General features: G+C 40.2%; 1 protein-coding gene across 4 annotated transcripts in view; it reads right to left on the bottom strand.

The window, feature by feature from the left end:
- lrrc3b (leucine rich repeat containing 3B) overlaps nt 1–11171 on the bottom strand; it is a 76229-nt gene extending 65058 nt beyond the window's left edge. For 2 of the 4 annotated variants that reach the window (XM_030412195.1, XM_030412196.1), the window contains exon 1: nt 10946–11156. The gene's annotated coding sequence lies outside the window, so the exon portion shown is untranslated. Of the gene's footprint in view, nt 1–10945 lie in introns of all 4 variants that reach the window. The other 2 variants (XM_030412199.1, XM_030412197.1) reach the window with 2 other exon arrangements.
- Between the last annotated feature and the right edge of the window lie 2903 nt (nt 11172–14074).

The following is a 14074-nucleotide window of genomic DNA, read 5'->3' as shown; positions in this document are numbered from 1 at the left end:
CGCACCATCTTGTGAATCACAGCAGGTTCAATCAATCTCCAAAAGGCCATGAAACTCCTGTAGGACGCAAACCTGGTATAAAAGCGCACGTCCTCATCTGATGCAGACAGGCGCTCTATGCCAAAACGCTGGCGAAGTTTGAGGACTTCCAACTGCTGTTGTAGCTCCGTAATCTGGCGACGTAGGGCTTCGTTCTCATCAGCCAAATTATTCGCCCTCGCTCCTGTTTGTGGGACTACACAGTAGTCGTGATCTGGAGCCATTTCAGTCTCCATCTCTGAGTCCGAGTCTGACTCTGGGGCGGGACTCTCGGCCCGCGGGCGCCGTTCCGAGACGCTCGTTCTGGGCGCAGGTAGTTCATACCCGTTCCACGAAAAGTACACTGGTACAGTTCCCTTCTTCAGCCTCCTCAGCCCCCCGACAGTCACGCTGAAATCAGTCTGCTTAAAATGCCGACTACAGACCCGGGTGTTTTTGGTCGGGTTGAAGTCATCCCTCCGGATCTTCTGCATCCACTCAGCCCGTACCGCTCCGTCAACGGGGAATGCATGAAAGCTTACTTCTTTGTTGTAACGCGACAAAACGGTACATAATGGCACACAACAATGAAGTGCAGAGGCTCTCACCCTCTGAAAGGCAAGTCGCCTCTCTTGAATCTTAAACACACTCATTATGAAAAATTATCTTTCTGCTAATGTAACTCGCTGTTGTCTCTCGCTCTCTCCCGCTCTCGCTGTCAAATCACCGGAAGTTTTGACCGGAAGTACTAGTCCACACACTCAAGTTGGAACCTCAGCGGTCGCCATCTTGTGCACGGAGCGAATACAATACATAGTCTAGAAATGATTTTTACCTACGTTTTTACCTACCAACAGTCAGTGGTGGACAGTAACGGAGTAAATTTACTTGAGTACTGTACTTAAGTACATATCCAGAGGATTTGTACTTTACTTGAGTATTAGATTTCTTTGGTACTTATTACTCTTACTTGAATACATTTCCAAGACAAATATTTTTACTTTTACTCGAGTTAATTTCTAGGAAGGCTGAAAAGTACTCGTTACTTTCAGGTCTGTTCTTTTTTTTTTTTTTTTCTTTTTTTTCTAAAATACTATTGGACACAAGCTGTGTTTGTCAAAGAAGGAAACCTATCACAGTGCACGCTCTCCACTGGGATCTACGTAAAAGCGGAAATACATCATCCCTCCCCATAAGGATACCACCAAAGTAGCCACGCTCTCAACTGCATTTGTCAACACAAAACCGCGACAATGGCTGCATCAGATGTGGTTTTTTGTAAAGCAGTGATTCTGGAACTGGAACCCCCTCAAAGACCAATGTTTTGGTCTTTGAGGGGGTTCCAGTTCCCAACTTAGCTAAATGATAGAGAGTTAGTTGGACGGTGCAGGTTCATTTGGTAACAGTTTTAATGATTGTAAATAAACATCTGCATCTGCAACATCTGCTGCAGTGATGTTGCTAGGTACGCGTCCTGCGTCCCTGACGCATTAAAATCTGAAAGGACGTACTAAACCCACTATCCATGCGTCCCGGGGACGCACCTCATTTTTCCCATGAAAAACGATACATTGTGAACATTAAACAAATCGTGTTTAATCACAGTAACTGACAAAAGAAACCTTGTTGTTAGCAGACCGGACAAGCGCTGTTTCAACCCTCTGCGCATCTACTCGGTGCAGACGTGATCCCCTGTACAAAGTATCGCGACATGCTAATTTAGCCGCTACCAAAACAACTAGCCCGTCACCGCTGATTTCATTTCAACAAGCACCCGTGGAGGATGTGTGTGTTTTAACACCCACAGTTTTCCCGATGAGAGGGTTCAACACCCACACTTTTTCTGCAGTTTTTCTGCAGTTTTGCACAAACACCTTACTGCGGCCGGAGTCACTTTCTCCGGCCGCTCTGTGTCTGCGCTCGCTGCTGCTGCCTCCTCTCTCCTCCCTCTCCTGTTGCTGCTTCAAACATGACACCGGCTTTGGGACTGACCGGCTGATGATTGGCTGTTCTGCCTTAAGTCCCGCCTCTCTTGCTATGTTAAGGCCCCCACACACCGCCCAGACGTCCAACTGCCTTATCCGACCACTCTCCGACCACTCCGTTGCCTCTTGTCTGACCCGTTCTGCAGAAAAGTTGCATTGAACACACCGCTTCGACGTGCTGCCTACTCCACAGTAGCGTGTACGTTCTGCGCTTGCGCGAGATGCAATAAGCGGGTGGCGCTTGTGTTGTGAGTTGTAAACGAGAACCTTATGCACGCAACTCTCTTTACTTTCGATCAAAACGAAACTTAACTATTTCCGATAAAAAACAGCTGCATACTAAACATGCAGCGAGGCATTACCAAACGAACACAAATTAATTTGTCCTGAACGAGATAACAACTAGTCTCGTGCCAGTACTGCAAAACATGAAAACGGGGAATGACGGAACGGAGTGCATAGAAAAACAAAGCTCACACAGTATTCCGTCCCTCCCACACACCGCGGTGATTTGCTAGCACAACGCCAATCAGAACGGCCATTCAGCTGGCACACAACCAATCAGAGGATCCAATGGCTCAGACGTCCGACGGCCCTCCTCCTCAGACTTCGCATGCTCAGTCGGATCCGACAACGTCCGCGCGGCTCCGAAAGCTTCCGACAGAGCCGAACACACCAAACATATTTGTTCCCGACCTCGTCCGAGTCTCTCCAAACGCTTCAGACGTCCAACGGTTGGGCTGGTGTGTTCCTGCCTTTAGATTTATTGTTCAGCTCGTGCTGATGAGGCGGGATCTGCCGTAAAATACCAAATAGTATCCGGGCGTGTATTTGTCTCAACCACTTAACAGACCAGGCGTTTATTTGGGACAGACGTTTAATTCCCTCCTCACAAAAATCCGGGATGAAAATGTCACAAACTTCTCCAGCTTCTCTGTGAATTCTCTGGAAACGGAGAGCAACCAAAAACAATGTCTGTAACGTTCTCTGATGATTATAAACGTTGATTACTCCTGATACGTTCAGTAAACAGGTCGACACCAAACCACATGATGTGTTGTATAATGTGTTTGTGTTTACAGCTGCTAAGGTATGTAACGCTGTTACTGTGATGACATATGACAGTTAAATATTTCATCTGTCTATAATAACCACATCCTGACATGTAACTGTGATTTTTGATAATCTGAGTACTAATAATAACAATCATGACAAAACTGCAACTGGCAGTGAGCAGCTCTCTTTTCTGTTAGCAGTGAAGTGACATAGTCCATGACAGAACATTATAAAATATGATAATGTTTAAAAAAACATTTAATGGTAAAAAAAAAAAAAGTACAGTTGCAGTAAGCTTCTATTATAAATATTATAATTAAACAAATCAAGACAGATGTCACATTTACATGCCAGGGTGTGGTTATTAAAGACACAGATGTAATATTTAAGTGTCTTTTATCATCAACCCCCGACCCAAAATTATTTAAAAAAAACACCACCACCACCATCACCACCACATCCATCCCCCGCACTTTTGAAAAGCTTGCTACACCTCTGATTTCAACAATTAAAAATACAAACTTCATAGTAAATAAACCGACATTTCCACTGCTCGATGCTGTGCTCATTTGTGTCGATTATATTTTAACATTTAGGGGACGTGCTGTAATGAAATACATAAAACATAATCCGATGGTGATGATGAAAACTACATTGAAGGCCAGCCGCCATTTTGTTACTGTCATATGTCATGCCACTGTGACAGTTGTTTTACAATAAACTTTTCAGATTTGGAATTTAATTTGTTTAATTTCAGATACATTTCGAACATACATGAATATATCCGTTTATTATAACCATATCATACCACCATCAAAGGAGTTTAACACTCAATAAAATTTAAGAAATAGAATAATATAAGAAAGAAATACATTTTCTTAACTGGGGAGTCGGGACCCATTGAATTTCCCAGGGACCCACTTAACTCACCACCTGTGGGTCCCGGGGACTCACTACATGAAAACCTATCAACATCACTGTGCTGTCCTCCTGTGATCCCATTCATTTGATTTGTTTTTACAGGTGTTTCTGCAGGCTTTATTTAAGATTGTGGTTCTAAAAGCATCAGTGCAGGTGGTTTCAAAGAGTTAATTCTCAGAAACAAGAGTTAAAAGGTCCTTAAATTCATTTAGAAAAAATTATAGTAATTCATTGATGTGAAAAATAAGAAATTTACTCTTAATCTTACTTTTACTTAAGTACCTTTAAAAGCAAGTACTTTTTTACTCTTACTCAAGTAACATGTCGACTGAGCTACTTTTACTTGTAACGGAGTAAATTTTGACCAGTAGTATTTGTACTCTTACTCAAGTACTGGGGTCGAGTACTCTGTCCATCTCTGCCAACAGTAGCTTTGAAATTTGAGAAAAAAGGATGATTAATGGTCACTATAAGCCTGATAAAGGGCAAGGGTTCTGATTTGTTAATCCAAATGTCCTCGTGCAAACTAGTTTTCAGATCATTGAAGGAGCACTCTGAAGTTTTCAGGCAGAAATGTTAATGAGAAGAGATCTTCATTGACTGATTTTTTAAATTCTTTTTTTTATGACTGAACAAACTAAATACACAAACTGACCTCAGAGGAAAGCATAGTTTATACTGTTTTACTTTGAAGGTAGAACGGTGGCAGGGTCTGCCACTTAAAAAAAAAAAAAACTGTAGTTTTCTGGGAACCTTATTTTCCTATGAGAACAGCTTGTTTATTCACTTGTGAAAAAATAGATATAATTTCTGCTTTTTTATAATAACCTCATTAATATTTTAAACATAAACATTTCTGAGGTTGAATTGCTTCTCCAAAACAGACATTTGAAAAATTGGTGTGAACAAGTCCCCAGAGTCCCCAGCACCCACTGTCAGGTTAACCAGTACGTTCACAAGGGAGTTTGTCAATGCTGCAAAGGTCTGTTTACTTTTTCTTTTACATGATATATTCTTTGTGTTATGTAACAAGCAGCAAAGTGTTGAGCCCAATGGGGTGCACCTGCTCACCTGAGAGCGTGATAATCGTGAAAATGTGGATCCTTATTTCAAAATTGGATCAAAGGAATTGTTTGACTACTTTGATCTCAAGAACAGAGTTCATAGTTCCCTTTTATATAAGCTTTTAAATGTTTGCATTTATTAGATTATTAATCTGCATTTATTAGTGCAAAGGTCAGTTGTTGCAAATATGTAAATGTTTGAACATGGAACTAATAAACTGTTAATGTGAGAAATCATTGTCTTACTTTTATTTCTTTATGTATTGGATGGATGAAAATCAAAATGTGAAATATCTGGACATTGGATTCATTGATAAATATACATACATTGGATGCATTTTAAGTAAATTCGATTTATTGCATAAAGCTGTTTTTTAGGCATTTTAAATATATTGGATTAATCAATAATTATACATGAACCTGATTGTTATGAATTTTAAACAAATTGGATTTAATAATGATAAATATATAAACCTGGTGGTTGTCTTTTTGAAATACATTGGGTTTATTAGTATTATTACATAAATTTCATTCTTACTTGAACTTCATTTATGTTAGATTGACTTATATGCATCACATAAAGTTTAATAGTTTGTTTATACTGAAACTATGTAATTCAAATGGATAAAGAGATTAAATATGCAATTGAAATGCACAAGTATGGCATATAGGCCTAAATATTTTTTCTGAGTTGCAGTATCGTCAGTAGTTTGGTTTTGTGGTGACCTCGAATAAACCATGGTCCGCTGCAAAGTTTGTTCAAAGGCTGTTGTAACTAAAGACAGCAGACCGACACATGTATTTCAGCATCTATCACAGTGGGACACTAGTCTTGTTGACTAGAAATGTACAAGACCGTAGCAGCCCACAAACACCCGCTCAAAAGCAGCCAACATTAGCAAAATTATTTAATCACTGTGTTTTTTAAGTCCTTCATGGTGAGATTTTATGATTGAACAATTAACTTAACAAATGAAATATAAAAATCTTATTATCCTAGCCCTATTCATTTTGGCTGCACATTCTTAACTTAACAGCAAAATAATTAACATTTATTTATTATGTAAAATGAATACTAGAAATTAGAGTCATTAGTGAATCTGCATGCCACAAGTCACCTCATCAATTCTCCCCTGAACATCTTATTGCACAAAAGCATGGACACATACTACTTTGTCACAAAATACATTCATGAAGTTTGGTTCAGTAATTAATTTTGTCACAGGTCTACTGAAAATGTGACCCAATCTGCTTGCTCAAAAATATGCATACAGTAATTCTTGTATTTGGTTAAATGTCCCTTGGCCATTTCCACCTCAGTTAGGTGCTTTCGATTGCCATCCACAATCTTCTCTTAACATAATTAGTTAAGTTCAACTAAATTTGGCTGATGATTTTAGATTTTCCTGAACAATTTGGAGATAATCCTCCTTCTTCATTATTCCACACCACAGCATAATACTACCAGCGCCAAGCTTCACAGTAGGCATGGTGTTTTTGGGGGTAAACACCTCACCCTCTCTCCTCCAAACATATTGCTGCTCATTGTGGCAGAATAACTCAATTTGTGTTTCATGTGGCCACATTTTTCCCCAGAAGGTTTTTTCTTTGTCCATGTGATCAGCAGCAAACTTCCATTGGTGTGGGGTCTGAAGCAAGGGCTTCTTCTTGAATGGCAGCCTCTCAGCCCATGGCAATGCAAGACATGCCGGACAGGGGACACTCACATCTGTCTTCTTTTAGGTTGACTCTTGACCATCCTAATCAATTTCCTTTCTCAGCAGCAGGCAATAGTTTGGGACTAGATTGAGCTTAAAACCAGTAGCTGTTTTGGAATTACTTCAAGTAATTTTCCTGACTGGTTCAAATCAATAATGCACTTTTCCAGATCAATGCTGAACTCCTTATACTTTCCCACTGTAGTGTTTGTGACTGACTCGAATGGGTGTTTCAAACAGGCACTATTAGAAATGGGCCCGTAAGGTTATCAGCTGTTCTCATTCAGAAGAAGTTAAGAGGCCATGCAACAAAAAACAGACATTTTTATAATCACCAAAACTGATGGTTCAAGTTACTGTATGTATAATTTTGGTCCAGCAGATTTGGTCGCATTTTCTGAAGACTTTTAATAAATTCATTATGATTGCTTTTTGTGACAAAGTAGTATGTGTAGGAACATCAGCCCTTATGTCTCCATCACAAGGCTCTGCTTCCTTTTCCCGTCCTCTGACCTCTAACCTCTCAACCACAAGACAAGATTAACTTAACAAACAAAGCCTATCTGTTTGACTGAATATTCGCTTCTTCACCCTCACAAAGAAGATGAACTCCTTCTTTCTCAGGCCAAACGATGTCCAGTACGTGGCCTCTTCTCCCTATAGATTAGGACGATGTGTTGCTCTCTTGCTATAAACAGATCATCAGGGACCTTCTCTCACTAATTAACGACTAAGCACAATAGAATCCTCTCTCTCTTCACATCAGATGACAGGAAGTGGGGGTAGATGTTGGTTAGGGTAAAGATGACCCAGTCCCCCTCCCTCACAGGCCAAAGCGTTTTACGACCCTGTCTGTGACATTTCAATCTTTGCTGCATTCCAATACTATACTCATCCACATTTCAATATGTTCTGAATAACTATGAACTACAATTTCATCTTCCTAATTTTATCAGATTTCCAAATGGCCAAGAAGGCCATACTATAGAGCTTTCCCATGTTATTATCAAGCCCAAATGAAGTCTATTACTTAAAAAAAGACTATTCGGTGTGTCTTCGGCAGGTCATAAAAACAGAGAAGATGCTCTGCGCTTCTCTTCTCTCTTCTCTACTCACTCGCTCACTCTCTCCCTTTTTGGGTCCTGACTTCGGTCATGACTTGGAGTCTTCTTCTCTGGGCTCTCTTGCCCCCCGTTTCTTCTCCTGACTTCTTCTCCTTCTCTCTCCTCTTCTCTTCACTTATTTATTTTTCATTTATTTTTAAAGTAATCTTTACTTTTATTTTTGCAACAAGCTCTAAGAAAGCGAATTGAAGAACTACTTTAAGTGCTCTACTTTTATCCAAGTCTTTAATAGAACAAATTATTTTCTTTTTGATTTTTGATTTGATTTTAATATAACTTTAAAGTATCACCACCTGATCCAGAAGAAGTTGAATTAGTGAAAGGATCAGAACTTGAGAACCACCTTGAAACATCAAGAAAAAGTCTTTTTCAAGACTGTGATCATCTGATGAAGAACGTTGCAGTCCATCATTTGCCTCAGAAGCCGTGCAAGGAGTCTCCAACAAAAGAGACTTTGTGTGTTCCCAGCCGAGATCAACTCTGCCCCCAGCGCTCCCAAGGCGGAAACCCCGCTGGGCCTTCGGACCAAGAGTCCCTCAACAGGGTACCGGCCTTCCCTCTGGCTACTGGACTGACGCGCCGTGCCGTGGTCCAACCCAGAACTCTCAAAGAGACCAAGCTTCAGTGCCTCCTGACGCCCAGACAAAACAGGCTGAACGTCTTCATACAGCTGGATCCACACACGGGAGAATGAGTGGTGTCTAAAGTTCTGACTTCTGTCTCAGGTTCTGACTTCTGTCTAAAGTTCTGACTTCTATCTTATGAACTGAAGAAGGTTGAGGTTAGGGTCTCGTTAGTATTAAAAGATTACTCCCGTAATATTTAATATATAAAACCAGACCCTTTAACTTTACCATCTGCCGACGGTCACATAATTTATTTATTTCTAATTACAATCTTTACCTTTTCTGTTATATGTTGTTCATCTAAAATTTTCAGTTCATTTATGTTACCCCTAATTATTTAGTCAATAAACATATATAATCATTTGTCTTTGTCTGGAACTTAATTTTAATGTGGAGAACCGATGGATACGTGCAAAGAATTCACTGCTTCAGAATATTGAGATTGAATAAATTGATTTGAAATTGATACTCTAGCTGTCCAAGTCAAACTTGTACAGTTAGATGTTTGGAATAGTTCCCTCCAGCCTATTCTAGTAAATCAAACAATGGAGGTGGTGCCCCTTCTACGAGTGTAAAATTAATCACCAGTGATTATTGACCTTGATTATCAAGCAGTGATAGTCCCTTACATTTATATCTATGGTGCCGTCCACGTGAGGCCCGCATAGTCTCCTACATATGTGTTCAACTTATTCATCCCAGAAAAATGAGAGCTTTACAAATCATTGGAACTGAAGACTGCCAAGATATATATGTAAACTCTTGGCAATGACTGTAGCTCTAATCACCAGCAAATGATCAATTAAGCAATTCTACAACCTGGATACTATTGCACAAACTGTATCACAGATACAATACAAAATACTTTTTCAATCCCCCGGGGGGACAACTGATTGCCACCATACATATAGGACAGACAACAGGTGGGACAATTTAAGAAGAGAGCACAGCACCATAATAAGTAAATAGTGTAAAAATATGACTGTACTAGTATTGCAGTTCAATAGCCTTACATATTGTCAAACCTGCTTAGTAAGGTTTAACAATATTTCACATTTTCAGATGGGCCTAAAATAAACAACAACCAATAACACTTGCTATTCATTTTAATTTAAGATTATAAAATCGCCCTCAGTTATTGCTACAATGCTCTCACCAGAATAGAACACCAGGGTCAATTAGAAATACGAGTCATTTCATAAGCTTAATGACAGCCTACTTGTGTCTAAATACCCAGTGACAACACTTTAAAACATTAAATAGAGGCTGAATGCGCTCTCTGTGTAAATGAGAACAAGACCGTATGACAATTGAGGGGTGTGCCTCGTCTCGTCTGTCAGAGATGTGGATACCGCCTTGTGACTGGGACAGGCTGGAATAACCACATGTGAATGTGAACATCACCTTCAGATCGGGATGCACCCTGAAATTAGCGATGGACAGCAGGGATGCGATTTAATTGCCGCATGCAAGTGATCTATGTAAACCCTCTGCTCTCTCTTGACAGTCACGGCTTAGCGAACACAGCATTTCTATGACCTGGGCAAACAGCAGATAACACACCACAAATCACCTCCACAAACAAGCTTAATGTAAATAGCGTTTCCAGTCTGATAAAACAAACGTTGCCTGAAGGGTGTGCGCCTTGTAAACGGAGACAACGTCACGCAAAACACCATTTTATATTTGAGTAGCTTAATGCATCCAACTTTGCTGATTTGCAATAGTTGTAACATAAGATTCATATTCCCTACCTTTATTAGCGACATTACATGTCGACACACACACACACACACACACACAGAGAGAGAGAGAGAGAGAGAGAGAGAGAGAGAGAGAGAGAGAGAGAAACGCTGCAGCGATTATTTCAGTAGAATTTAAACTTTTAGAATTGGTTGGAAATAGTCGCTGCCACCCTCCATATTTTATTAGAAAAATATCACATAAACTGCAGGCGAGGTAGGACGAAAGTTGTAATTAAAAAAAATAAATAAATACATTAACAGCGCAGATTCCTATTATACAGAATTAATGTGTGGGTTTAAACGTTGAATTTCATGTTTGGTTATATTTTTTATGTTGCGTTATTTCGGAAAGAACCAAAGAAATATTAAGAATATATATATATATATATATATATATATATATATATATTTAAATGGCGTCTGGCAGGACGTTCCCTGAGAAAACATCACGCATCAGCCTACCTGGACGGCCGACACCAAGTAAAAGCCTTTTTTCTAATAATGGCAAAATGACACGCAGAACCACCGATTTTTAATAATACAATGTCTAAATCTAAGACCAAGTGTATCAAAAACAATGCCTGTTGCCACACTTAATAAAGGCAGCGACCATAACACTGGACACACGTCGCGAACACAAGACAGCAGTGACCGGCACAGTAGCAACAGGCGACACCAGTCTCCTCACCTACAAACGCGGTCCTCAGTTAGTCCAGTGAAGACGCTCATATCATACGAAGCGGTTTCGACAGGCTGTGGACCTGCTTGCTATAGTATCCGCTCACTGATGTACGAGGCGCAGTGTGAATTCGCATCTTTACCTTTTAGCATACACCACTGCACAGGAGTGAATGGAGAAAAGGGAGGGGTTCTCTGTGTAAAGTCACCGGGTAACAAAGACAACACCACTTCCTGTCTCCACCTCCAGTATAAAACCTTGTGCTGATCACAAACCCCAATGCATTTATGTTTTGTTCTCGGGATGAATACGTTGTTATGTTGTTTGTCGAAAATTATGATTTATCATATCATTTGTGTTTTTTCAGCCATGCCCCAAGCTCTGAAAAGTATAAGGAAACCACTGACAGTCTTACATTTAGCACACTTTTGTCCAAAGCAACTTACAGTAATTCATACATACATTAAGTCGGCACTTTGCATGGCAGCAACCGCCATCAGTGTATGAATTATTGTAAGTTACTTTGGACACAAGCGTCTACTAAATGTAAATCAGTTTTACAGTTGAAGCTATGACTACACTGTAACGCTCGTTCTAGGGAGCCGAGCCCAACATAAATAACTAATACCCAAACATGGTGTAAGTTAAGTGAAAACAAACAATTTATTTACAAGACAACAGGTGCAATATGTGATGGGTGCGATATATATACAAGTGATGGAGCGTGGCTTCAGGGTGAGCCCGGGCCTAAAACAACAAACAAAACCAATCTAACCTCTGGAGCCCGAAATCTATCTAAACCCTACAGAAAAGAAAACGAAACAAAAAGACAAGTGCTAAACCTAACTCCCTAACCCAGGGATGCCAGGGTGAAATTGGTCAGGGGGCCAGATTTTTTTCAAGTGAGACCTCAGGGTGCCGAATTACACTTTCGGCCTGAAAGACCAAACACTGAGTCAACACATGGATATGCTGCTTGAAATTATTCATGAATGCCTACACATCAAAAAAAAATTGCATTGGCACCACAATAGCAGCCTAAAGCAAGTTACCCTCTAAAAACGTAACATTGTCCTATCCATGCAAGTAGCCTACATTTATAAATTAGAAATGCAACAAAATAGACGAGGTGCCAACAAAACACATTTCCTATAAATAACACAAGTGTAAACTGTAAATTACTTTGATCATATTTATTGAAGGCTTGCACATGAAAACATGCCAATGCATAATTAGGCCAATTAAAAGAAGGCCAGGCCAAGTAGGCCTAAACGAGTCACAGAAAGTAAGTGCCAGAATAAAGTAATCCAACAATAGGCCAAGTGACTGAATATCCAGTAGGAATTAGTAAAACAAAAAGGTTCTTGAAAAAATAGCCAAATATGACCAATCTTAAAACATTACATTGGCTCAATAACAGATGGCACATTAACTTTGCCAGTCATCACCAGTAAACTCCGACCCACATTTCCACACCCCCATGCCTATGGCACTAGCCTACTGTACAGCCTACATCAGTCAACCCCAACCCCTTTTATTCCCTCCCACCCATATCACACAGGATTATGATAAATGGGGAGACAAGCCTACTTCAGCAATATTTTACTTGTCGAAGCCAGGCACCTTTTAACTTTCACCAGCTTGTCCATATGGGGGGACAGGTTCTGGGCAGTGGCTATTTTCATAACATCATTGAGATGTCCGTGCATCAGGCGATTACACACTTTCGATTTATTAATATTCATCATGGAAAAGGCCTGCTCACATAAATATGTTGTCCCGAACACACAAAGTATTTTACCTGCAAAGGCTGTGATAATTGGGTACTCTGGTGGCAAGGATTGGTAGAATGATTCGATTGCAACAGATGCGTACTTATCCGTCAACAGCGCGCAACACTGCAGTTCTATCAGTCCCATTTGCATCGCCTCTGGGACCTCAGAAGCGTCCGTCGTGAATCTACTGTAGCCGTCAGCATACTGGTCAGTGTACAGTGCTGCAGCAGCACCACAAAAATTAAATAAAAAATCAAACATTGGATAAAAAAAATAAAAAATAAAAAAATGCACTCCCATATCAACCACAGGCCGGATGTGATGTACAATCCGTAACCATGGCATCCCTGCCCTAACCTAATACAAATGTAGGATAGTATATGGGGCTCACGTGGGCAGCACCATAAATATATAATGTAGGAGACACTGCTCACACACTACTTTGATATATATATGATAATTAATCACTGGTAATTAATTTTACACTCGTAAATGGGGCTCCACCTCCGTGTTTAGTTATTGGAATAATCCGGAGGACATTATTCCAAACACCTAACTGTACCAGTTGGCTTGGACGGTTAGAGTCCATTCAAAATCAATTTATTCAGTCTTAATATTCTGAAGTAGTGACTTCATTGCACGTATCCATCGGTTCTCCATATTAAAATTAAGTTCCAGACAAAGACAAACGATTATATATGTTTATTGACTAAATAATTTGGGTAAAATAAAAGACATGACAATTTTAGACGAACAGCAGATAACAGTGAAGGTAAAGACTGTTATAAGGAAAGTAATAACGTCGTGTGACCGTCGGTAGATGGTAAAGTTAAAGGGTCGGGTTATATATATGAAATATTACGGGAGTAATTTTTAATACTACGAGACCCTAATCTTAATTCTCTTAAGTTCATAAGATAGAAGTTAGAACTTAGACAGAAGTCAGAACTTTGGACAGAAGTCAGAACTTTAGACACCACTCATTCTCACGTGTGTGGATCCAGCTGCATGAAGGCGTTCAGCCGGTTTTGTCTGGGAGTCAGGAGGTCCTGAAGTTTGGTGTTCTTGAGAGTTCTGGGTTGGAATACGACACGGCGCGTCGGTCCAGTAGCCAGAGGGAAGGCCGGTACTCTGTTGAGGAACTCTTGGTCCGAAGGCCCAGCGGGGTTTCCGCCTTGGGAGCGCTGGGGGCAGAGTCGGTCTCGGCTGGGAGCACACAAAGTCTCTTTTTGTTGGAGACTCCTTGCAAGGCTTGCAACGTTCTTCATCAGATGATCACAGTCTTGAAAAAGACTTTTCTTGGTGGTTTCTGATTCTGAAAGTTCTGATTCTGAAACTAATTCAACTTCCTCTGAATCAGGCG

Source organism: Sparus aurata, chromosome 3, assembly GCF_900880675.1.
Source record: "Sparus aurata chromosome 3, fSpaAur1.1, whole genome shotgun sequence".
Lineage (NCBI taxonomy): Eukaryota > Metazoa > Chordata > Actinopteri > Spariformes > Sparidae > Sparus > Sparus aurata.
The sequence above is the reverse complement of the archived record's forward strand: the minus strand, read 5'-3'. Positions and strand labels throughout refer to the sequence as shown.